Genomic DNA, 26,193 nt, shown 5'->3' on the forward strand with positions numbered 1-26,193 from the left:
GAGTGTTTTACTTCCAGATAAATTATCTCTGTTTAGTAGCAATAAAGTCTGATTGCAATTTTGATTGGAATGTGCATCAATCAGCATTCTTTTCAATGACAGTATCAAGAAACCTATACTCGACTGGCATAAACATTAAAGAAAATGTAGCTTTTCTTTTATCTAGAAACTCTTGACTCCACAGCAGTCCAGAGTTAATACATCAAGGTGCTCCACAGCATTACTGACATTCTGGCTTCTTTCATTTTCCCAATCTTCCCTTCTCAACATGCTGAATTTATCCTCATCATCTCACCAGAAAGTTTTTCTCTTTTGAGAGTCACAGGTAGATACAATGTCTACAAAAATAAAAGCAGCATTTTCCACTATTTTTACCATTTTGTAAGCAAAACAACATTCACATGAATAAATAGAATCATTTCTCCAAAGGCTCTATTTGACCAATGTGTTAAGTTCTGTGACAAGGTTAAATAGAATTGCTCCAAGAGGTTATACATGCATCATTCACTGTCCAAAAGATGCACTCAAACTATTAGATTGATTAGACATACCAGGAAGTATTGAGACTAAGTGTCAGTGTTTGTAGAATTTTGGGGATAGAGTGAGCACTCCTTCCCAATTCATGATTAGTCAAAAAAGAGTAAAAAAGTGGAAGAAGTGGATTAACAGAGAAGTGAGAATTCAAAGTTTTCTGCTTAAGAAACTATTAAAATAAAACATGATAGTATTTTATTTTTGTCATAAATTTATTTTATTGTTTCACCTGAGCATGTCTGCAGGCATACATGAATTTATGAGCTTGTAGAATAGTTTCCTTATAATTACAGGATTCAGGCCCTATTTCATAATTACAGATCCTCCAATTCCTAGCTGTGGTTTTATGGAAAGAATTTAATAAGTAGCCTTTGAATGAATAAATAATGTGATGATTTCACCTACTGAAAGCAAGAACCACCAGGCAAACCTAATGAAACTGACTAGCAGAAGCTCTCAATAGATCAAAACATTCTGTCATTAACTGTACTGACCAACTCCTCTCAATCTACATTAACTATGAACAATTTTCTAATTCTTTTGATAAAGTTTTGTTCACTTACTATGTTGAATTAACCACTTAGACTTTTTCAAGAGCACAGACCCTGCCTTCTTGCCTGCCTTCCTGTCTTCTTTCCATCCATCCTTCCTTCCTTTCTCACCATTTCATTTCCTTCTTTCTGTACATGACCATAGAATTATGAGTTCTTGCTGACATGGGCATTTTCTGAGGGTTAATTGAATACACCCACATAAGATAAATGTAGTGGATTAACAAAAGAGAAAACAAATGCAAAAACTCATTACAAAAAAATGCCCAATGGTTTCAAAAATATCTAAAATATTTTATATATCCAAATTTGAAAACTAACAGTTTATATCAGGAAATTTACTTAAGGAATAGTCAAATTAAATCTCAATGTTTGTAAAGAAAGTCAAGAGAAGAATGTAAAAGTTTGTGTTAGCCAGTCTTTTGTGAGAAGAAAGTATCCTAGTCCACAAATATGATGATCCCATTTGTAATGCAAAAGTGTTGACCAGTTTAAGTCTACCCTATATCCTGCTGACAAGCAAGTCCTTCTTTGCTCATGTCCATGTGCCTCAAAGATTAACTGTAGCTTTGCTCTATGTGCTTGTCCTTGATGGATCCACACAAAGGCAGCAAAATTGGCTGGAACATGACAGACTGCTATAGTGGTAAATGGGCAACAATGTACCTTGAAATGCTTTCTAATACTTCATATCAGAAGAAACAGATGGCATTTTTATTCATCATTTTTGATCAAGAAGTTTACCAAAGAATAAGTGGTATGCCAGGGAAGTGGAGAATACTAATAGTTCAACAGAGTGGGACAGTGAATAATTGGGAAGAAGCTATCCCACTCCTTGATTTATACTCAAAGGACTTAAAATCAGCATACTGTAGTGATGCTGCCACATCTATGTTTATAGCAGCTCAGTTCACAATACCCAAACTACGGAACTAACGTAGATATCCTTCAACAGATGAATGAATAAAGAAAATGTGGTATATCATACACAAAGGAATATTACTCAGTCTTAAAAAAGAATGAAATTATGGCATTTGCAGATAAATGGATGGACCTGGAGAATATCATGCTAAACAAAATAAGCCAATCCCAAAGAACCAAAAGTCAAATGTTTTCTCTGATATGCTGATGCTAATTCACAATGAGGGGGTTGGGGGCCAGGGAAAAATAGAGGTACTTTGGATGAACAGAGGGGAGTGAGAAAGGGGAATGGCATAAGGGTAGGAAGAATAGTAGAATTAATTGGACATTATTACCCTATGTGCCTATATGATTACATGACTGGTGTGATTGTACATTATGTACAACCATAAGAATGAGAAGTTATACTCCATTTATGTATGATGTGTCAAACTGCATTTTACTGTCATGTATAACTAATTAGAACAAAGAACAACAACAACAAAAATAGCATAATTTAACATGTAGACTTTGAAAGTCACAGCCCCAAATCCTGGTTCTATCACTTGTCACGTAATCATCCAACCTATGAAAGTTATTTAGCCTTTCTGAAGTTCATGATCCTTATGAACAATAATGAGCAGACAACAGTCTACACATATTAGTAAAATAATATGAAGACTGTAATTTCTAGATTGAAGAATTAAATTTTACATTCATTCTGTACATTTAGCAATGAGAATACATACTTTCATTATCTGTTTAAATTTTGTTTCATTTCTAAACCTTTCTAAAACAATAGTAAAATTAAGATGTAGATGGAGACGAAAGTAATTCATATCAATCTGAAACAAGATTGGATTCTTTTCACATCTTTATGTTGTATCTAAACCTCTCTGTTTTTTCTTGCAATTTCACAGGCACTAACAAGGTAATTTCTTTTAGGACTTGGGTGTAATATTTTCATAAATGTGTAGTATTTATTTTATAAATATAAAATCCTCATTCCTAACTTAAATCTTTCATGCTATTACTTAAGCATATGTCTACTCAGTTTATTATTAGTAAAGATTGAGAAGAGTGGTCATTCAGCTGAGTGACTGAATAATAGGATCTTTTGTCCTTTGATTTCTATTAACCAGTTTATTTTAAACCTTTTCATGTTTTTATTGGTGCATTATAATTATACATAACAGTGGGATTCCTTGTGATAGGCTCAAACATGCAGAACAATTTGATCAGTCTCACTCCCCTTTCCCTATCCTCCTCCCTCCCCTAGTCTCCTTCCTGTACTCTGCTCATCTCCCTTTATTTTCAAGAGATCCTCTTTTATTCCTTTGCTTCTCTTGAGCTTCTTTAATTTTCTTTTGTATCTCTTATTTTCTGCATGTTTCATTACTATGGCTCTCATCTGAATATTATCAAAATTTCCACATCTTTTTAAACTCCAAAGCAATGATAAGGTAAAACACTACATTAAGCATTTGTCCTAAGCTGTTCCTTGAAATTTAAAGTATGAGGGTTTTCATATAAACCTAAATCAGTAAGTTTTATGATAAAATGATAGAAGAGAGCATAAATAGAATGAAGAACTAGCTTTATGATTTTGTAGGCATAGTTCATTGCTTAAATATATATGCAAATAGAAAATAAAATAACCCATATTTTAAAAAGATGGTTATCCATAACCATGATTACATTTTCTTCTAGATATATCACTGAAAATACTATTGTTTGATTGGTTAGGGAATAATACTGATAAAATATTCATCTAGCAATATTCCATTATTGTAAGCATAAATGTTAGAATATTCAACTAATTTGACAATATGAGTAAATTATTTCTTTTGCATAGTCTTACTTCATTGTTATTTTTCTTTTTTGAGTGCATTTTTGAAAAGTGATTAAAAACATGAGCTTAAGTTCTCAGTTGCTTTGTGTGAATCCAAATTGTACAGCTTCTAGATATTTGACCTCTAGTATATTTTTAAATCTACCTCTCTGGAAAATAGGGATAATATTAGTATTTCTCTCAAAGACACTGAAAGAGTAAACAATAAGGTAATTATCAGGAATATTTTGAATAATGTCTTATTGGGGAGAAAAAAATCTAATGAATATTATCTGCCCTAATCAAATGAGCTCCCACTCTAAGAATTATGAAAAGAAAGAATATTAGTTTATTGTATTTGTGTTTCCCATAGTTTTGAAATCAATACTCTGCTGTTGTCAGAATCAAATTTCCTCAGATCTTAAGGAAGTTCTGTATTTGCATCCCAGATTGGTTGCCTATAAATTGTATTTATAATTTTTCATGGCCATTGGCACTCAGAGGATTTTTGTGTTTGCTATTACATATATCCATATTTTTTTAAAATTCCCCTCCTATAGAATGTTTAAAGAGTCAGATCTTTGAAATTCCAATCCCAGACAAACTGGTTATTGTTCATGTTATTTCTTCTCTCTGAAGAACTAACAAAGTTTTAATAATGGAAACTCCTACTACAAATAACATTATTTTAACATACCACATAGAATTTGTTATTTTTATCTATTCATAATTAGTATTTTATCCATATTTATTTCTGATTATGGAATTAAATTTAATATGTATTTTGGAATCTACTCTAAGAGAAACTATATTGTACAACAGGAACAGATATAGAAATATAACATTTTATTATTTGCCTTGGGTATTTTTATGCCTTATGTGACAATTGCTAAAAACATGAATAGACCTAGAAGAAATTATGTTAAATGAAATAAACCAGACACAGAAAGACAGGTACCTCATTATCTCATTCATATCAAAACTAAAAGGGTGATTTCATAGAAGTTGAGAGTACAATAGTGAAAGGGGAGAAAAGGGTAGGGGGGGTGGAAGAAATGTGAATAATAGGTACAGAGTTACAGTAAGACAGGAGTTTGAAGTTCAGTGTGCTATTCAACAGAATGGTGGCTATAAATAAAAATAAGTATTCCACATTTCAAAAAGTCAGAGAAAAGGATTTTGAATTTTTTTACCATAAAGAAATGATAAAATGTTGGAGGAGGTTCATATGTGTAACCGATGTAAACATATGGGAATGTATACATTTATACAAAATATTACCTTCATAGCATTCTAATTTTTGTTTTCATATATTAGTTGAACTTAAATAGATGGAGAGTTTTTAAAAAGAAAATGTTTGAGGCCTTCTTCATCCTGATCTCAAGATTTGGTCTTAAACTTCAATAATAAAACAGAATTGTACAAAGACATTCAAAAGCAAAAGGGGTCACTCTCCTAGTTTCACATGTCACTGCCTCTCTTGGGGATACCTGTGATTGTGTTCAGTCTAGGATTTGTATAGAACAATCATTTTTTAAAATTTTTTTTTTTTTTTTTTTTTTTTTTTTTTTTTAGCTTCCAGAAGATCCATTTATTTTTAGACACAAAAACAATCCTTCAACACATATACATTTGTTTCTGTTTTGTTTTGTTTTTTGGTATTGGATTTAACCCAGGGGTGCTTTACCACTAAGCCACTTCCCCATTATTTTTTTTAATTTATCTTTTATTTTGAGACAAGGTCTTCACTAAATTGTTTAGAGCCTCATTAAGTTGCTGAGCTGGCTTTAAACTTGTAATCCTCTTGCCTCAGCCTCCAGAGTCACTGAGATTACAGGCATACACCACTGTGCCCAGCTCATATCTGAAAGTGAAGTCTACTAGACAGAACTGCAGCATCCTGGACTCATGCTGAAATGCTTCATGCAGACAGACCCTCAGCAGTTCACACTGGACAAGAACCAGGAAGGGCTCTTAGTGTACAGTACTGGATTCACAGTAACAAGGGCAGTAAAAACACTAAGGTCACTTTATGTCAGCTGTTGAGCCTTCACAGGACATCAAATACTTGGCTTTCATAAATGTTTTTAGGTTTGGGTTTTGTAATAAACAGGTAATGAATATCTGCAGGCCATTATATGCTGAGCACTTATCTTTCTCCACTGGAAATTCTTCCTCCAGAGTCACCAATGCTTCAGAGGCAGCCCAGTGGGCAGGGAGTTGAGATTTTGCAGAAGGTCCATCAACAAGACCACTTTGTCATCTATGTGCTCCTGGAGTTGATGTACTGCTGATCAATGCAGTCCACAAATTTCTTTTCCAGTTTTTCCATATTTTTAGAGAGAATCTGCTACAAGTAGGAGCAAATAGGCTATTCTTCCATTGCAACACCAACAATGCCTTCACTGGGCTTGGAGACATTTTCCTGCCACTTGGCATTATGTCCCACTCGAAGATGGTTGACTTGACTGCATAAATTCTAGAGAAAGGGCAGCAAATCAGAACTGGGGAGTGAGCTTGTCACTTGTTTTCTTTGGTGAGAAAGAAGATACTGCATTTTTAAGATCATTTTCAGAAAGGGAATGGTTCTGTGGCACAGTCTTACATCTGTCATGGTTTCTGTATTTTCCCTCCCCAGGTGGTCTTGTGCATTTATTGATGAAAGTCTGTAAGTTTTCAGTCCCATTTGCAGATGTCAATGCAGTTCTAAAAGGGAAAGGTGTGGAGGATGACTTGTCCAGGACTACTAAAGTGGACGATGGCTGGAGTGCAATCATATGCTTGTATCTTACAGTTTCCAAAATGGATTAAGCTGCTCTCCAATGGGAATATGATTCTGTTGCTGAAACCTAACCATATTCATCAATTGCTGAGCTCCAGGTGATAATTTTGACCCCATGACTCCATTATGGTTTGGACCTTATCAAGGTCTACTCTTGATCCTAGAGCAGGAGACCTTGGTGAAGAATTTGCTGATGTTGGTCTCATATATACCATAACATTAGTGATGAACACACACTGCTTTTCTCCAAAGGACAGCAACTGCTGTCGGGGATAGAGCAGATGTCCTTGGCAGACACCATTGCCCCTGCCAGTGCCGCAGTACTCCTCTCCCACATACATCTATATGTTTCTCACTGAGTTCAGGATGCCCACTGCGAGGACCTCTTCACCTCCCTTGGGGTCGCAGCTCAGGTTGAGGAAGCAGGGTCTCTGCCTTGGGGTTAAGGGGTCCTGCTCAAGTGCACCAGGTCCTGGCCCAGAACAGGTAGTGCCAAAAACTAGTCCCAATCGAGGTCCTGGGCACCAACACCAGCCTGAGTGAGGAGGAGGCTCTGGGTCAGGGCCCTGCTCGCCGCTTCCCAGGAAGAGGCCAGTGTGGGGCAGCTGGACAGTCCCGCATCACAAAAGTACTTTTAAAGACAGCAAAAGTTTTAATAATGTCTGATGCCCAATGACATTCTCCTCATCTCTCTCATCTGAGCCTTACAGTTAGCTGGTTAGCAACCATACTTCATCTGCATCCTTAATTCCTCTTTGCCAAAAGGTCATACATTCACTTTTGGGGATTAGGACATGGACCTGTATTCCCAGTGGCTCTGGAGGCTGAGACAGGAGGATCATAGATCAAAGGCACTCTCAGCAAAAGCGAGGTGCTAATAAGCAATTCATTGAGATTCCCAGGGCGGCAGCGTTACCCCTGCAGCCTTCCCTGAGAGCAAAACGGCTGCCTGACATGAAGGCGAAGGGCCATCAGGCTCCTGGTCCAGGCACTGGGTCTCCTCCAGCTGTGAACCAGTCAGACGCTAACGCAGCTACAGACACGATGCCAACGTTCCAACAGCTCTGGCGCTAGCGGAGTAATCCAAATGTTTTGTTCTTGATCATTTATAGATGACATATACTATAATCTTTCCCAGTCTTTCCCTGCTATTGGATGCATCTTTTATTGAACTGCAAACAATGGTAATATAAATAGTATTGTATGTTGGATGAATTTATGTAAGACGTATTCATCAACATTGTATGGAAAATTCCTTAAAACTATTGCTCAGTAAAAACATTCACACAATATAATTTTTTTCTGAGGTGGATAGAATAGATGAAGTCTTTATATCAGGTAATGAAATGGGCTAATTTCACAGAAAGAGATGTAGCTCTATATCCATAATTATAATATTTTTCTTTTTTAAACTGAATGTTTCACTTACTGGTGTGATACTTTGAAGTTTAGATTTATTCACTTTAGATCATAATAATAAAATGTAGATTTCCCCCTTCATAACTTTTGCATGTTTCTGTGCTTAAATTTAAGTCCAAAAACTAAGAAAAACAGTTATCTTCCTGTATCTTCATAATACTAAGATATAATATTGTAAACATATCAGTGTGTGTTTATAGCCTATTGTATCCTGTGTTTTTACAGCCTATTGTATTAAAATCCATCCATTTTTATTCTGGTAGACTTCTATGGGTTTATTTCCTTTAATTCCCAGATCCTAACATCATCTTTATTTTAGATTTTTCTTATGAAAGATACTTTCATTTAAAATTTGAAAGTTGTTTTCTCCAGAGAGAGTGGTAAACTTTGGCAGACAAACAAAGCAATATTCTAAAAGAAATGGGTTGAAGATCACCACAAACTTCTCTTTTGAGATTACTTTAGACCATGAGGTGAATTGTTTGCAATAACAGATGTGATAATTCACAGTGATCAATTCTTTTCAATGTAACTTGACTGATTCAATCAAAGTAGCTGTAGAAAGGCACACTATGCCAAAAGCAGCTATAGAAAGACACATCTCAAGAGTTATTGTGATCACATCTTTGGGAACATTTGATCTAGAAAGTTCTCAAAGAATGCTAAGGGATGTGTACCACCACTCTAGAATAAAAGAGATTAAATTTTTTAAATTTCATCAAGGTCTCTGGACCTCTAACATTTCACAGGTCAGAAGTAAATAGAGAGTGATTCAATGCCCAGTCCCACATACTAATAAACTCCTGTAATCCCATCTACTCAGGAGTCTGTAAGTCTCTAGTAGGAGAATTACAAATTCAACTCCTGCCAGGGCAATATAGTGAGACTCCATTTAAAAAAAAAAAAAAAAAAAAAGATAGAAAAATAAAGTTATAAAGTTATTCAATGAATTTCTATTCTCAATCATAAAGCAGTACAGAAAAACTAAGAAATGACTGAGTCTCAAATTCTAAGGCAGATTCAGACCATGATTAAGGATTAGTTAATAGGTCTGGAGTAAATAGACCCAGTGTATTTAGCAGGTTTTCCTAATTGCTATGTAGAAATAATTGCTACATACTTTCTATTTTCCCCATTTTTGAATACAAGAATTCATTGTGTTGTCTCTTTCTCACCATTGCATGTTGAGAATATGGGAAAAGAAAACTTGTATTTTGAATTCATAGTCTATAAAGTATGAGGATTTCTTTTTAGGAGGTTCATCTCAGCATGAAATAACAAGATCCTGGACCATGAGTGGAATGTCAACCTCGTATGAGACCTTCAGGGTTCTCAGAGTGGATAAGTGTATTTTATATGTCATAGTCATATAGCTAATTTTTGCAGCCTGGGGCTGCTACAAGCAGTTTGCAATGATAACTGTAGTTTCTTCTTTCTCTCTAATTATTTTTATATTTTCAGTGTGATTGTAGGTCCTTGCATCAACCTTCTGATTCACTTTGAAAAATAGAATAAGTGCAAGTGGCATTGAGTCAGTTAAAATGTAAAGCCTGAAAATCTCTGAATATTTCCTCCTTTTCTTTCGGTTATCTTCCCAGAGTACACAAGTAGAAGCCTAGGTTAGCCTACTGGATGATAAGAAATACATGGCTCAAATACCTCCAGTATCTCGTCATCAGTTATCCAATCACATGAAGTAGAAGACCTATTCAAACACTGTTGATTGCAGACATATGAGATAGCCCAGCTGGGACTAGAGGGGCAACCTAGCTGAGTCTAGTCCAAAGTTCTAACCCAAAGAATGAAACCTAATGAAATGGATATTTTAAGTAACTGAAGTTAGAGACAGTTATATTTGCAACAATATTGGTTGATTCTGACTTTGACTAACAGATTGAAATACCCCCTAATTAGGTATGCATTCAGGAAAGGGCACAGGGATGAAAGGGGAAACTCATCATGAGAGTGAAGAATGATTTTGCTGGTGACCCAGACACAATATCTAAGCCAATTACTTGGAAGCAAAGATAGACTCAATCTCAAAATATTGCTGAGTTTGGCATGATTTTCCATCTCCTGACATTATTAACCAAGTTACAGAAAATGTGGAATTCTGAAATGAGGAATGAAATATGATATTATTTAAAATATTATACAATGGAGGCACAGGGAATACATATTACTCTTAAAAGAAAAAGAAAAACACTTCTTCCTCCACTTTCCCATGAGGTAATAGATTGAGCTCTATAAACTTGACCATCACCCAAAAGAACAGACACTTGTGAGAGCTTTCCATTTGCACCAGCAGTAACATGTGGCCCAACCACAGTAGAATTAAAAATTATAGAGATCATTACTAGACCCTCCAATATTCCTTCTGTGCTGGAAGTGTGGCACTTAATGATAATAATAGAGAATAGTGTCCTTAGAAACAGAAAGATTTACTTTCAAAAATAAAAGTAAATATTAAGCAACCTGCCTTTATTTGTTCATTGGTAGCCCCAGCTCCTTGAATGGAGTCTCGTTATTAATATTTATTGACTGATTAAATAAGTGAACACTTAAAAGTGAGGTGCCCTGTCTTTGAATTCCAGACAGGTAAAAGGAAATCATTAGTTTTAATTACAATATACAAGTCATAAAGGGTTATAAAAATAATGAATCATTCTCCTTTTTAAAGTACCAAAGGTATATTTCTGTAAAAATTATCAATGCAATGCAATTATATTGTCAAACACCATGCCAAAAAAAGTATAATTATTATTTTCCCCATTTTACAAGTTACAAAACAGAACTGAAGAGATTAAGTAGCTTATTCAAAAGTAAATAGTTACAGAGTATGCACTCAATTCTTGCTCTGCTTATCATATTGTAACATCAATAATTAAAGAAATGAATTTTCTCAAAAAGATGTCAAATATCTTTTGTTTAAAATTGGGGAATGCTAAGTTACAATTGGTCAATATATTATTAAAGAGAGGTAGGAATTTCAGTCTTCTGTTGGACAAGCATATGCTCTGCGTAAGCAAGGAATCTGTATTTTGGATCTAGATTTTGTATAATGTAATTATGTTTTAATTACAGATAGACTGTATTAATATATAGAATACCTTTTCCCTTATCTTTAACATGAATAAGTAAGGTTCTCACCTCGAGATTTGTTATATGCAAACTTTCTTAAAAATACCAAATATAAAACAATAGAAATGGAGCTGTTCTGTTTGCAGGTGGTAAAGAGAATTTTCTAATCCATTACCATCATTTCAACTTCCTCAAGGATGACTGAAGCATTTTCTTTAAGTCAGGATTTGGTTGAACCTATCCTGAAATGTTCATAACCAAATTTCTTTAACATTCTTTTCAGTTCATGTGTTTATTCTGTATGATAATCAAACTATATGATACTGACTTTGGTGTCATATCATATTTATTGATGCATATGAGAGTATCTTAAATATAGTGCCATAAGCAATAAACATTTATTATAATACTGGAATTTCAGAATGAGTTAGTTGTATATTCTGTCTTAGAGTGTCTTATGAGGCTGCACTCAGAGTTGATCCAGCCTAAATTCATCTCAAGACTTGACTTGAACAGAGGGATCAACTATTGAACTTATTCCCAAGACTTAACAGCTTAGGCCTCATAAGATGTGGTTCCAAACAAATTCATCCTGTGCAGACAGTCTTCCTTCTCTGCTGTGAAGACATTTCCATGATTGCCTGGATGTCCTCACAACTTGACAGCTGGTGATCCAAGAGGGGGTCAGAGCACACATAAAGGGAAAGTCACAGAGAGCGCAAAGTCCAGTTGCTGAAGTAAAACCCCATCATTTCTACCATACTCTAGTCTCTACACACATACCACTAAGTCTAGTGAGTACTCTCAGTGAGGTAAATAAAACTTCATGACTTGGTGGTAGAAGCATTAAAGTGTTTTAAACCATTCAAAGCTTCACATTGAGTCTTATTGAAGGTGGCCACATCCTGCAGCTGAATAATTATTATGCAAATAAAGCTCAACTTTAATGATATTGAATATATAAAAGTAAATAAAGTTTATTGTACTGTTTCATGATGAGGTGCCAGTTTGAACAAACCAAAGGCACAACTCCTCCTCAGACCTTTGTACATCATCATACTGATCCCCAATGTATAATAAGTAAATTACTGTAAACCATTCTTTGACCGGTTTGGCACTATTCAATCCTACTTAAACTCTCTGGTTCATATTATAGATTTCTGTACAGATTGGTTTATTATATGGTCACAATATTATTTTTCCCATATTAAATCTTAAACTATATTTTAATTAGGACCAAACCTCACACACCTTGGTGTTACATCAGTCCTGCTATTCCAAAGTCAACTTTTTCATGTAATCCTGAGTATTTTAAAGGTAAAAAAGCAACAGTTAGTTGTTATTCTTTGGATTGTTAGAAGTGAGGGGTTTGAGAATATTTAATTTTCTTAAGGTTTAAAATGGGATATGTCATTATGTTGTGTGGTACATTGTAAAAATTTTAAAAATGGGGGTTTTCAAGATGGCGGATTAGAGGGTGACTGCATTTCATGTTGCTCCAGGACTCAGGATTCGAGAAGAGGTGGTATTGAGAGACTCGGGACCAACTCAGAGATGCTAGATGAGTCTCTCCCACTGGGCAAGGCTCCCCAGATGGGGCGGTAGTCCCAGAACACAGGGAACTTTGTGGAGCAGAATTGCCCAGTGACACTCCCCTGCTGAGGCTGTGAAACCAGACAACCAGGAGCATTGTAGAGGAGGGCTACTCAGTGAGAGGCTTCGGTGCAGAATGAGGGTCCCAGGACCGGGTGGCAGGACCAGACCACAGGGAACATCACAGAGGAGGGCCACTCAGCAAGAGTCCCTCACAGGGCTAGGCTCCCTGGCCCAGATGGTAGTTGAGACCCCAGGGAACACCGCAGAGGAGGGCTGCCCAGTGAGAGACTCACTCACAGGACGAGGCTCCCTGGCCCAAGAGGTAGGTCCGGACCTCTGGGAACATCGCAGAGGAGGGCTCCCCAGCCCAGGCAGTAGTTTTGGACCAAAGGAAAGTTCTTGAAGGAGAACTGCCCAGCAAGGCTTCTCCACCGGGTGAGTCTTTCCTGCCAGGCGAGGCTTTCCCTCCATGGTGGTAGAACCAGAGACACAGACTCAGACCAGCCATGCCCCAGATTGCAGTCTAGTCCCCCTTTGACCAACCATTGGTCAACAAGTGGAGGTGCCTCTGTCCACTAGCAGGGAATATACCCTACCTGAAGGCCAATACCCCTAGAGGGGCAACTTCTTTGTGCACCACTGCATTATCAAGTTCCTCCAAGACTTCAGGCTACTGAAGACTAGGAGGTAAGTTATTAGAAATCTAAAGGGATGCTATAAGTCAATAGAGAAAATTTGCAATCTCTCAGAATTTCACTACTAGAGGGATACATACCTGAGCAATATGAGAAAACAAGGGAAGAAAATGTCCCAAAGAAACCTACATGGTATAGCAATAAAATCCAATGATAGCATGGCAGAAGAAATGTCAGAAAGGGAGTTCAGAATGTACATAATTAAAATGATCAGAGAAGCAAACAATGAGACAAAAGAGCAAATGCAGGCTTTGAATGATCACACCAATCAACAGTTAAAAGAGCAAATGCGGGAAGCAAAAGACCATTTCAATAAAGAGCTAGAGATAATGAAAAAAAAAAAAAAACAAACAGAAATCCTTGAAATGAAGGAAACAATAATCCAAATAAAAACTCCAAAGAAAGTATAACCAATATGATAGAACACCTGGAAGACAGAACTTCAGACATTGAAGACAAAATATTTAATCTTGGAAACAAAATTGACCAGAGAAGATGGTAAGAAATCATGAACAGAATCTACAGGAATTATGGGATATCATGAAAAGGACAAATTTAAGAATTATTGGGATTGAGGAAGGCCTAGAGAAACAAACCAAAGGAATGAACAATCTATTCAATGAAATAATATCAGAAAATTTCCCAGATCTTAAGAATGAAATGGAAAACCAGGTACAAGAGGTTTAAGGACTCTAAATATACAAAATTACAACAGACCCACACCAAGGCACATTATTATGAAAATACCTCACATACAAAATAAAGACAGAATTTTAAAGGCCGCGAGAGAAAAGAATCAAATTACATTCAGGGGGGAACCAATAAGAATATCAGCAGATTTTTCAGTCCAGACCCTAAAAACTAGAAGGGCCTGGAACAACATTTACCAAGCCCTGAAAGGAAACAGATGCCAACCAAGAATGTTATACCTAGCAAAACTTACTTTCAGATTTGATGACGAAATAAAATTCTTCCATGATAAACAAAAGCTAAAAGAATTTACAAAAAGAAAGCCGGCATTACAGAACATTCTCAGCAAAATATTCCATGAGGAAGAGATGAAAAACAATGATGCAAATCAGCAACGGGAGGGACTACCTTAAAGGGATAACCAAATAAAGGAGAAACCAAGTCAAGTCAAAAAAAAAAATCATATCTCAATAATAACCCTGAATGTTAATGGCCTGAACTCATCAATCAAAAGACATATACTGGCAGATTGGATTAAAAAGAAAGATACAACAATATGCTGCCTGCAAGAGACTCATGTCATAGAAAGACATACGCACAGACTAAAGGTGAAAGGATGGTAAAAAACATATGATGCACATGGACTCAGGAAAACAGCCAGCATATCCATCCTCATATCAGATAATGTGGACTTCAAGCCAAAGTTAGTCAGAAGGGGTAAAGAAGGACATTTCATACTGCTTAAGGGAAGCATAAATCAGCAAGACATAACAATCATAAACATCTATGCCCCAAACAGTGGTTCATCCATATACATCAAACAAATCCTTCTAATTACAGGAATAAAATAGACCACAAAACAATAATACTAGGTGACTTTAACACACTGGACAGATCTTTCAAACAAAAATTGAACAAAGAAACCATAGATCTCAAAAACGCAATCAATAATTTAGACTTAATGGACATATATAGAATATACCACCCAACAAAGAGCAAATACACTTTCTTCTCAGCAGCACATGGACCTTCTCTTAAATAGACCATATAATATGCCACAAAGCTAATGTTAGCAAATACAAGGAGATAGAGATACTACCTTGTATTCTATCAGATCATAATGGAATGAAATTAGAAATAAATGACAGAATAAAAAACAGAAACTACTCCAACACCTGGATATTAAATAATATGCTATTGAATGATGAATGAATAACAGAGGATAACAGGGGAGAAACAAAAAAATTCTTAGAGGTAAATGAGAACAAAGACACATCATATCAAAATCTCTGGGACACTATGAAAGCAGTTCTTAGAGGAAAATTTATTTCATGGAGCACATTCAATAAAAGAAGAAAAAAAAATCAACAAATAAACAACCTAACACTACAGCTCAAAGCCCTAGAAAAAGAAGAACAGAGCAACACCAAAAGTAGCAGAAGACAAGAAATATTTAAAATCAGAGCTGAAATCAATGAAATTGAAACAGAAGAACAATCAAAAAAACTGACATAATAAAAAATTGGTTCTTTGAAAAAATAAACAAAATTGATAAACCCTTAGCCACACCAACAAAGAGAAAGAGAGAGAAAACTCAAATTACTAAAATTTGGGATGAACAAGGAAATATCATTGCAGACACAAATGAAATACAAAACATGATTAGAAGCTATTTTGGAAAACTATACTCCAAGAAAATAGAAAATCTCAAAGACATCAATAGGTTTCTAGAGACATATGAATTACCTAAACTGAACCAGGAGGACATACACAACTTAAATAAATCAATTTCAAGTAATGAAATAGAAGATATCAAAAGCCTACCAACAAAGAAAAGTCCAGGACCAGATGGGTTCTCAATCAAGTTCTACAAAAACTTTGAGGAAGAGCTCATTCCAATACTTCTCAAAGTATTCCATGAAATAGAAGAGGAGGGAACCCTTCCAAACTCATTCTATGAAGCCAATATCACCCTGATACCTAAACCAGACAGAGACACATGGAGGAAAGAAAATTTCAGACCAATATTCTTAATGAACATTGATGCAAAAATTCTCAACAAAATTTTAGCAAATCACACACAAATATATTTTAAAAAGATAATACACCATGATCAAGTGAGTTTTATCCCAGGGATGCAAGGTTGGTTCAACATCCGGAAATCAGTAAATGTAATTCACCATGTCAACAGAGTTAAAGTCAAGAATCACAAGATTATTTTGATAGATGCAGAAAAAGCATTTGATAAAATACAGCACCCGTTCATGCTCAAAACACCAGAAAAAATAGGGATAGTGGGAAGATTCCTTAACATTGTAAAAGCCATCTATGCTAAGCCCATGGCCAATATCATTCTAAATGGTGAAAAACTAAAAGCATTCCCCTTAAAAACTGGAACAAGGCAGGGATGCCCTCTTTCACCACTTCTATTCAACATTGTCCTTGAAAATCTAGCCAGAGCAATTAGACAGACCAAAGAAATTAAAGGGATATAAATAGGAAAAGAAGAACTCAAACTATCCCTATTTGCTGATGACATGATTATATATTTAGAGGAACCTGGAAATTCCACCAGAAAGCTTTTAGAACTCACAAGCAAATTCAGTAAAGTAGCAGGATATAAGATCAATGTTCATAAATCTAATGCATTTCTATACATAAATGATGAATCCTCAGAAAGAGAAGTCAGGAAAACTACCCCATTCACAATAGCCTCAAAAAAAAAAAAAAAAAAAAAAACTTGGGAATGGATCTAACAAAAGATGTGGAAGACCTCTACAATGAGAACTACAGAACACTAAAGAAAGAAATTAAAGAAAACCTTAGATCGAAAGATCTCCCATATTCTTGGATAGGAAGAATTAATATTGTCAAAGTGGCCATACTACCCAAAGTTCTAAACAGATTCAATGCAATTCCAATTAAAATCCCAATGACATACCTCACAGAAATAGAGCAAGCAATCATGAAATACATCTGGAAGAATAAGAAACCCAGAATAGCTAAAGCAATCCTTAGCAAGAAGAGTGAAGCAGGGGGTATTGCAATACCAGAACTTCAACTATACTACAAAGCAATAGTAACAAAAATGACATGGTATTGGCACAAAAATAAACAGGTAGATCAATGGTACAGAATAGGGGACATGGACACAAACCCAAATAAATACAAATTTCTCATATAGAAAAAGGTGCCAAAAATATGCAATGGAGAAAAGATAGCCTCTTCAACAAATGGTGCTGGAAAAACTGGAGAACCATATGCAACAGAATGAAATTAAACCCCTATCTCTCACCCTGCACAAAACTCAACTCAAAATGGATCAAGGACCTCGGAATCAGACCAGAGACCCTGCATCTTATAGAAGAAAAAGTAGGTCCAAACCTTCAACTTGTTGGCTTAGGATCAGTCTTCCTTAATAGGACTCCCATAGCACAAGAAATAAAAGCTAGAATCAACTACTAGGATAGATTCAAACTAAAAAGCTTTCTCTCAGCAAAGGAAACTATCAGTAATGTGAAGAGAGAGCCTACAGAGTGGGAGAAAATCTTTACCCACCATTGCTTCAGATAGAGCACTAATTTCCAGAATCTATAAAGAACTCAAAAAACTCTACACCAAAAATACAAATAATCCAATCAACAAATGGGCTAAGGAAATGAACAGATACTTCACAGAAGAAGATGTACAAGCAATCAACAGATATATGAAAGAATGTTCAACATCTCTAGTAATAAGAGAAATGCAAATCAAAACTACCCTAAGATTCCATCTTACCCCAGTTAGAATGGTGATTATCAAGAATACATGCAACAATAGGTGTTGGCGAGGATGTGGGGAAAAAAGGTACACTCAAACATTGCTGGTGGGGTTGCAAATTAGTGCAGCCACTCTGGAAAGCAGTGTAGAGATTCCTTAGAAAACTTGGAATGGAACCACCATTTGACCCAGCTATCCCACTCCTTGGCCTATACCCAAAGGACTTAAAATCAGCATACTACAGTGATGTAGCCATATCAATGTTCATAGTTGCTCAATTCACAATAACCAGATTGTGGAACCAACCTAGATGCCCCTCAATTGATGAATGGATAAAGAAACTGTGGTTTGTATACACAGTGGAATATTACTCAGCCATCAAGAATAATAAAATTATGGCATTTGCAGGCACATGGATGGAATTGGAGAATATCATGCCAAGTGAGATAAACCAATCCCCAAAAAAACAAAGGACGAATGATCTCGCTGATAAGCGGATGATGATACATAATGGGTGGTGGGAGGCAGGCAAGAATGGAGGAAAGAGGGACTATGTAGAGGGAAAAGAGGGGTGGGATAGAGTTGGGGGTAGGAAAAAATAACAGAATGAATCAAACACCATTACCCTATGTAGATGTATGATTACACAAATGGTATACCTCTACTTCATGTACAAACAGAGAAACAAGATGTAACTCTTTTGTTTACAATAAAAATAAGTTTAAAAAAATGGGATGCTTATTCTGAAATTTCTGCAGTAATTTTATTTTTACCAACTCTAATTAAAGCACAAAAATTTTAGTAATTTCAAACATAAGTCATAAGTTAATGAGTGCAAGAAATTTACAATTTAATAGGAAAACTACAATTTTAATTTAAATAGGGACCCATGTTATAGTAGTATATATTGATATAACCAAAGAGTCTCAGAAATTCTTAATATTGTTCTTCTCATCTTTCAAGTTCTGGTGAAAATTATATCTTCCTTGTAAAATTTTTGTTCCATTGTTTTTACTCTTTTTGAATTCTCATCTCACTTCTTTCTATGTAGTAATTGCTATTAAATAGTAATTCAGTACTTACTAAACTGCACATTTTGTGAATGGAGAAAAGGTACTCATTTTATCTCATGTATATTGCTTAGACTATAATTATTCAATTATTTTTACAAGTTACTTCATAACATGGAGCATATGGCCCAAGGAAGTATAAAGATAAAATTACCGTAAAATCCATCAGTATTTGTATTAGGATAGGCTAGATTTCATTGCTTTAGCAAATAACCTGAAATCTAAGTGGCCTGTAACAACAAAAACTCAGTATTAGTTTGTGCCACAAGTATGATGCAGCCTACAGAGGAAATCCCTATCTTCCCCACTTAGGGTAAAGGAAGCTGCAGGCATTGCAGTACAAGGTTTCAGAGCTCATCAGAACTGGTTAAGAGAACACTACAACGTATCAGTCATCGAATGATTCCAATCCCAACTGATTCACATTACTTTTGTTCACATTGTAATAACTATGAATCAATCAAATGTTCACATATTGGTTACCACTAGTGGTGGACTCCCCAGTTGCCATTACATTATATACTCTATAATATTTGCATATAGGGTCAAACAAGTTCATGAAGAAAGGCAACCAGTGTAGTGAGCCAGAGCCCACATGACCAATAGAAGTACTTTATGTGTACATTGGATTGATTTTTAAAATAATTTATCATAAATTATTTGTTTTAATTTGTATCATTAAAATGTGTGACAAATATTCACAATCTGAAGAAAATAATTTAAAAAATTAAACAAGTATGACCATCTTTTAATAGGTAATTTATGATTTTTACTCTTGTAGTATTAACAAATATTTATTCATTTAACTTTAAAACAGCATTCAGAGCTGAGAATATAATCCAGTGTTAGAGTGTTTTGACTAGCATGCTTGAAGTTCTGACTCCATCCTTAGCATTGCAAAAATAAACAAATAAACAAACAAACAAAAAACCCAAACAGGTCCAACCTAGTTTCTATTTCAGAAACTCAGACTGAGTTTCACTTTCCAAGTATGAGAGTTATTTCTAAGTAACCAATTATAGAAATTGATCATAAATTAATTAACATATTCACCTTTCATATACATGCACACATGTATATTCTTATCTTGAAATTAAAAGAACTTTTTAATAGCAAAAATAATTATTTTGAATATTGAAAAATAATACCTGTTACAATGCTTATTTTTTCTTTTTGGTTTATTTCTATGTCATTTCTCTTTAGTTTAAATATATTATAATTTTGTTCATTAAACTTCATGCTAAAGGCTTATGATAAGTCATTTTCTTGTCTCTGAGATAAAAGAACAAAATTTTATATAACAATATATACAATGCTTGAATTCTCATAACCTAATATTGATTAATTTTGTCCTAGAATTATTATTAGAAATTACTAAATATTATATTTTTAAATACAATTGTAATTTTAATTTATATATTATTAATATTAGCATGTGTACGTATTATGATAGAATTTTAAATACTGTTAACATTAAAAATATAATAAATAATTTACATGAAATTGTGTTCAAGTCAGGTTTTTGTTCTATGAATATGAATATGAATATGAATATCTTGCCAAACTGAACTCCTGAGACCCTCTCATATGCTGTGGTTAGAAAGCCACCACACTACTTCCTAACACACATAGCATCTTTTGAAGTGGGTGTAAGACCTATACTTGGACAATTATGGGTTTTAATTTGTAAATTATAGAGGCTGATTTAAGAATGAATAGCTGGTCCAACACACTTATTTGACTATTTTTCCTGAAACTATTAAGAAAATATAATTCTATTTCCAGAGGAAAAAGGTAGTACGTTAACATAGGATTCATGAAGGATTATGTAAATAATGTGTCTGAGAATACAGAGAGCTGCAGAGTCAAGAGATGAAGAAAGGAACAGTTGAAATAACATATTCAATTTTCTGACTTCAACTTGGTCTAAAGTTAACTTCATCTTCAGACTTTTGAGTTGCATTAGACATTGATTTTCCTTTAATTTTGGATCAGTGTCCGCACTTGCATTGATTGACCTCTATGAGTTCTCTACATTTACAGATGTGTAAAAGGCAGTTGATGTAATGCAGCATAGCTTGGTTTTGTCTCTGTAGGGAACTCTGTACTTACTGGGTGCACTGTTGAGTCCTGCTGCCAGCTCCATCCATAGCACCCCACTGCATTGTCTCCATCTCTAGTGCTGTAATAAAGCAGTTTTCACCTGCAAAAAGTAAGGCAGTTGATGAATAGATCACAAAGTATGAGACATGATCAATTTCTCCAAATTCCTATATAATCTGTATAAACACGTATCCCCTAATACATCTGATATTGGTTAGAATTTTTCAAATTCCATATATAATTTAACTACTTAAAAGAAGGAATTATTATTCTATTCATTATTCATTGTAAGCTTTTCAATATTGTCATTAAAAAGAAAAGTCAAATCAATATTATTAAAATCACTTGTGGTAATATACTCTATAAACTTACTTTGATTAATTTAATTAGACTGATTTTACTAAAAGTTTCATTTTAGTAAACATATTTAGAAGTGAGAACATTTTGTTTTTAAACATTTGTTCCTATTATGTATAGCTGAAATAGATTGAATGCCAGGAAAGCAATATAATTATAATTTGAACCAATTAAATTATTTCAAAGCTACCACCAGAAAAGTAAATATTGTTTTTATATGTGTCTAATTTTCTGTACAAAGCTAACAGCAAACATAAAATATGTTTTCTAAAAAAGCATCCAAATATTTATTATTTACAGTTAACTTATAATTTTGACAACTATAGAAATAGATAAAATGAAAAAAATTTCAAACATTGAACATGGAAGAAATTTTCTCAAAATACATGAACTATTGATAAGAAAAATTCCAAATAATATATGAAATATAATTATTATTCTGAACACTTTTTGTCAATAATCATTAATTAATCTGTTAAATTATAAATTGACAACGGAGATGAAATTCTTTCCCAATTTTAGTCATATCTTATTTAATTGAATCTAATGAGTTGAAAGCTAACATATTAACTAACTTAATGTCTTAGTACATTAATTTATTAATCTAAAATTAATTTATAAATATTTATACAAGTGAATCTACTTAGACAAAGTGTACTATTACATGAGAGAAATGTTCTTTTTGAAGTTTTAAAAATTTTGTTCTAAAAGTTAGATACTGATGTATCACCTTACAGTTCATTGAGATAAAAATTTGTGGACTCTTTTCAGAATTGTATCTATGTACTTCATAACTATGTGTACTGAAATGTTTATTCATTGCAATACATACTCATGTTTTATTCTCTCCCATTTTAATTAGCATGTCAATTAGGAAATAGACTCAACTCTTTACAAAATAGATTGCTACTCTGAATTTCATCAAACGTCTCTTATAATATATCATTGAAAACCCTCACTGGTTTCCTGTGTTCCTAAAAAAAAAAAAAAAAAGCTTAGATATTTATGGGGGTTTTCATATTTTACTCTCACACAGTAATCCTAATATTATGTCCATTTTCCTTGTCAAATTTTCCTTTACTAAAATTACTGTACCTTTTATTACATGGATACTGATATATTCAGCAATGAACTCAGGTTGTATCATTTACTCATGCTGTGACAAATAATATTCAAAACAACTTTAATACTTCCAAGTAATTTGAATATTTACACAAAATCTTTACCTTATTAAAAATCAATTTTTAATACATATAATAAAGGTACATTGCTCATTGAGTTTTTGCAATAGTTAAATATAATATTACCGAGTATAAATTTTCTATGTCACAAAAGAAGCAAATTGAGGTGTCCATATTTTATAGATAGGAAAAATGAGAAATACTTTAAAATATTGGTTAGCCAATGTGAATGGTAACTGTTGATATCAATCTAGTTCCAGGATCTGAGCTCTTTATAGTGTTTACACTATCTTTCACTCTCCATGGTAGCTTTCGGTTAAGTGCCTAACACTTTATAATTGTTCAGAATGTACCAATTGTTGTTGTTATCTTCATTATTATTACTATTTGTGGAATTATTGAGAAAATGGGCAACATGGAGAAATTACAAGTATCTGAAAAGATGTATAGGAAGTTTGAAAACTTTTAAGATAATCTAATGATTTTCAAAATGCTTTACCTATTTTATACTCATTTCAATTTATAATTCTTTCTTATTATTATGTGCACAGACATGTCAACTTCCTCAAAGCTTTTAAATTGTTGAAATTATGCATTATTAGATATTTTTAGGTATTGCTACTAACAAAATTATATACTAATTGAAATGACTTGAGACTTATGGAAACATTAAGTCCTGATCATTATGTCTAGGATAGTTTATGATTATATAAATCTCAAGATTATATAAAATCTAGTGCTTCTGTTTTTTCCTATAAAAATGTATTGCAATGGTAATTAGGATTTCAGATAATTACCTAATATCAGCCTGAATATATATGGATAGAGACAAGACTATATATAAAAATAGGTTCCACACCCACAACTTGCACCAACTATATCTCAGGAAGCCAACATGCTATCTCCAGTAAATATCACAGGAAGTCAACTAGAGGTCTAAGGTGTTCTGTCCAGGAAGTCAGACAAATATTTTAGGCAAACAGTCCAAGAAGACAAACAATAACTCCTGTAACAATGAACCCAAAATGGACAGGATTATCAAGTCATTGTCAACATTCCTAAGTTTTGTTTCCACTTCAAACTTAGGAACAGCAATGTGGTTGGATGCCACTTCTAGTTAGCCTGTCTGCAACTTGCTCATGTCAATAGCTTACAGTACAGCAGAAGATCTCATTTTCCTCCCCACTGTAAAGTTTTTCTTCTCCCCAGCCTGTTTTTGATTCTCGGTCAAATGCAATTGATGGTAGTTGAATCCTTCACAAGTTCTGAGTAAATAGCTTTGTGTTGTGCTTTGTTTTCATTTATCTGGTCTTCATTGACTTCTATAGCTCTTTAGAGTGAAGTTTATTTGACTATTGAAAATAGGTTCAGATAACCTATTTTATCAGGAGCTCTTTTATTGACTGTGTCATAATTAAAAATTGAGCCACAGGTGGAGGTACACACCTGTAATTCCAGCTAATGTAGAAGCTGGGGCAGGAGGATGGTAAGTTTGAAACCAGCCTAAGCAACTTAGTGAGGCCCTGTCTCAATACAAAAAAAAACTTAATGGCCTAGAGATTTGGCTCAGTGGTAAAATATTCCTAGGTTCAATTTCCAGTACAAAATTAAAAATAAAAAAATTGAAACTACAATGTAACTTTTAAAATTGTCAAAAATACTAATTTCTGGTACCAGCAAAATAGACACTGTACAGAGAAACTAAACTTACTTTAATTTTAGAAAAAAAATCTAAAATTTGCTTAATTTGGATTTATTTCCTGTACATTTATCATACGTGTTGCTAAATAAAAATGTAAAAATATGTTCTAAAACTTATTTAAGTTGTATACAGTAGACTTAAGGTGAGATTTAAACACCTTTGAATTTAGTCATTTTATTTGTTGAATCCTTGTGAAAGTCTTCAAATAGTCTAATATATATATATTTCCTACTGACTTTTTTGTTAGTATTCTTCCTACTAGTTATTAAAGAATTCCTTTTGTTTTTTCCATAATTTTAGCCTAAGAACAAAACTAATAGGAAAATAAAATAAATTAATTTAAATAACAATGATTGATTTCAGGGCCATTAAAGAGATGCTGGTCATACTATAAGGATCTTCTATCATAGCCATGTTGATCACTGAGACCATCTCACCATAGATGAGTCACATATTATACAGGTTTACTCTTTCAGAGTCAGTTTTTTAGCCCAGAATTTAACCTCTCATGTGAAACCACTCTTTCACTTTAGCAACTCCAAACTTTCCACAACCCTATGTTAAGTAAGACTCTCATTTTTCATAGTCCATATTGTTTAGGTTATAACCAATTGCTTTGCTACTTTGTCCACATTTTTTTCTCCTTTCCCTAATAGTTCATTTTTTTTTTCAATTCTTAATCATTTTTTATTTGTTCATTTTAGAAATAAATGACAGTAGAGTGTATTTTGACATATTTTACATACACAGAGTATAACTTATTCTAATTAGGATCCCCCATTCTTGTGGTTGTATATGATGTGGAGTTTCATTGGGGGTTTATTCATATATGAACATAGGAAAGTTATGTCCCATTCATTCCACTCTTTCCTATTCCCATCCCAGCTTCCTTCCCTTCATTCCCCTTTATCTAATCCAATGAACTGTCCCCCCAACCCTAGCACCCTTCCCACCTTACTGTGTGTTAATATCCAAATATCAGAGAGAACATTAAGCCTTTGGTATTTTGGAATTGGCTTATTTCACTTAGCATGATAGTCTCTAGATCCATCCATTTACTGGCAAAAGTCATAACACCTCATCTTAATAAAAAGGACTCTCCATTCTACCAAAGTGTCAAATGCAAATCTCAGGAAGTAGTAGGTAATTATTGGGTAACTATGATTAATTAATTAAATGGTTAATTAACTAGAAATGAATACATTATTAAGAAAAGTAAAACTGATGCATTGATTGGAGAATCACTAACAATACCTAGAATTCTCATTTAATGGTTTTCATACTGGTTCTTTACTGGTGGGATATAGAATACCTCTCCAAAATCTCTTTTAACATTTTATTTCAAAGATTCAACATCTTTCTTTTCTTTTCTTGCTTTTTTTCTTTTCACTTATATTGTAATTTATAACCCTATTTCTCCCATCCATATACCAAACTGTGTAGAATTCCTTGGTAGAATGACCAGATTTTGTTAGACAACATTGTTTGCATGTGAGTCTAATTTCCTTCATAAAACACAAATTGATTCAAACATAATAATTTAGTTCTTTGCAAAATCTACAACCTTTGTTTTTCTGACTATGAATATGTGAAAAGGAGTCTAATAAATTACTTAGAATCATTTCAATATATTGAAACCAAACCAGTCATATCTTCATATCATTACCCATGAATAAGGGAAGTCATGCTCACGCATATTGAAAGACAATCTGTGACTGACCTGCTGTATGCTTCTTAGGGAAAACCATACTTATTTGCCTGTGTAGTAGATTCTTGGGAATTTGTTCTAATGTCAGAATTTTCATAACACCCCCACACTGTTAAAGCAAAAAAAAAAAAAAAAATCTTTCATTTCAACCATTAAAAATGATGTATGATCTCACATAAAATTATATTTTAATCTTAAATAATTCATTGTCATCATAGAATGCATTCTGCTCCT

General features: G+C 33.9%; 1 pseudogene across 1 annotated transcript; it reads right to left on the minus strand.

Moving 5' to 3' along the window:
- Window positions 1-5,381: 5,381 nt before the first annotated feature.
- On the minus strand, window positions 5,382-13,165 carry LOC306665746 (ATPase PAAT-like; annotated as a pseudogene). Its single transcript has 3 exons — window positions 12,992-13,165; window positions 7,515-7,604; window positions 5,382-7,203 (listed from the first exon to the last, which is right to left on the minus strand). The product of its transcript is annotated as an ATPase PAAT-like (transcript).
- Window positions 13,166-26,193: the final 13,028 nt, after the last annotated feature.

Source organism: Sciurus vulgaris (genome assembly GCF_902686455.1).
Source record: "Sciurus vulgaris genome assembly, chromosome: 7".
Lineage (NCBI taxonomy): Eukaryota > Metazoa > Chordata > Mammalia > Rodentia > Sciuridae > Sciurus > Sciurus vulgaris.